Here is a 1,563-nt window from a genome sequence, read left to right on the forward strand (position 1 = left end):
GCAGAAGTCTCCTAAACACCATGGTGTTAGGCTTGGCAAAGCCACAGTGGTTTGGTTTAGTGGGAGCAGCTAGTGCCACTGAAAAACGCACTGTCCATAGACAGATGGGCCCAGTTCTGGATCAAGGGCTGCCCCTGAACATCTCTCATTATAGGCAAGTTGACTAATCTCTTTTATCCTCCATCTCCTTTGTGTTAACATCAGTATTTCTCTTATTGGTTCAACTGGAAGCAGACCAACTGGCTCAAAATTCATTCCCTCAGCGTGTCAGGTGTGCCGGAAGGCACCAAGTACGTGCAAAAGACACAGTCACCCAGCCTTTTCACGAGACCTTGGTGTTGCTGGGCCCTCTCCAATGGTCTGTGGAGGGATGCACGGCTGTTTGAGTCTCCTCTGTCTTCTATGGTAGCCTCTTCCAGAGGAAATCGTGGTATTGTCAGAGCCGGTCATGCCTGTTGCCCATCTGGCAGGTGGAGGCAATTAAACCTACATGGTCTCCAACCCCCTCATCAGGAGAAGCCTCGTTGTGCCCTCTCACATCCCACATGACCCTACCTTGCCTGCCAATTGCTCTCTATCCACTTCTTCTGGTGACAATGCCTACAAGGACCTGTGGGGCATCAGACTGACCACGTATGGTGTCTTGCTGGAGCAGTTCACTGAGGCTGATGTTTTCACATAAGTCAAGGTCCTCAAGAAGGTGGGTGTGGTAATTCCATAATCTGGTGTCCATGTGAGAGGATTAGTAGTGAAGGAGTGGAGTCTGTTTTGTCAATCAAGATATAACCAACGAGGCCTCTGTGTGGGCATCGCCTTCCCCTGAAGATTCTGGAAATTTCTGTATTTCCTCCTTGAAGGAGGGAGACACTCTCTCTCGGCTCATTCCCTGAGAGACATTTCTGAGGAGAGGCCACATGAAGCTACCCTGAGGCAGTCAGAGTTTAGAAGCCGAGATGCTTACACTGTCACTGGATCTACTGGCCTGTGATTGTCCTTCAGTCTGCATCATTGCATGTGTTTTGTGAGTCTGAAGAGGACTTTATATCTTGGTATCAGACATATGGGCTAAAATCAGACTTAAGGACTGGTCTGGGATGTTTATATACAATTACTTTGTATATACAACTTCTTCTTATACACATATGATTGATTGTCTCTGGGTTTGTTTCTCTAGTCTACCTAGACAAACAGGGTGGTCCATATTGGGAAGAGGATCTACACATATGCTGTGAAAGACCTGCTGCTGGGCACTAAGTACAAGGCTTGCCTGAACCTTGGGGCACAGACCCAGCGTTAGGGTCACAATAACAATTTTCATGGTGGTATGGTTGTGTGGTGCTGCTCCTTGTACCAGTAGACACCTATGTTTCTAGAAAATGGAAGAATTTATTAACTGAAAAAGGTGAACTGGAAATTTCCAGGGGTAGCCTGAGAAAACAAAGTAATGTATTATAATGAAATCTACAAGAAAGACTGAGAGATAGAAAACAAAAAAAGGAAGGATCAGCTTAGCCTATCTTTTTTTTTTTTTTAATCATTTTATTAGGGGCTCATACAACTCTT

This window comes from Echinops telfairi, unplaced genomic scaffold (assembly GCF_000313985.2).
Source record: "Echinops telfairi isolate 266 unplaced genomic scaffold, ASM31398v2 ScPeMD7_2010;HRSCAF=2546, whole genome shotgun sequence".
In the NCBI taxonomy this organism is placed as follows: domain Eukaryota; kingdom Metazoa; phylum Chordata; class Mammalia; order Afrosoricida; family Tenrecidae; genus Echinops; species Echinops telfairi.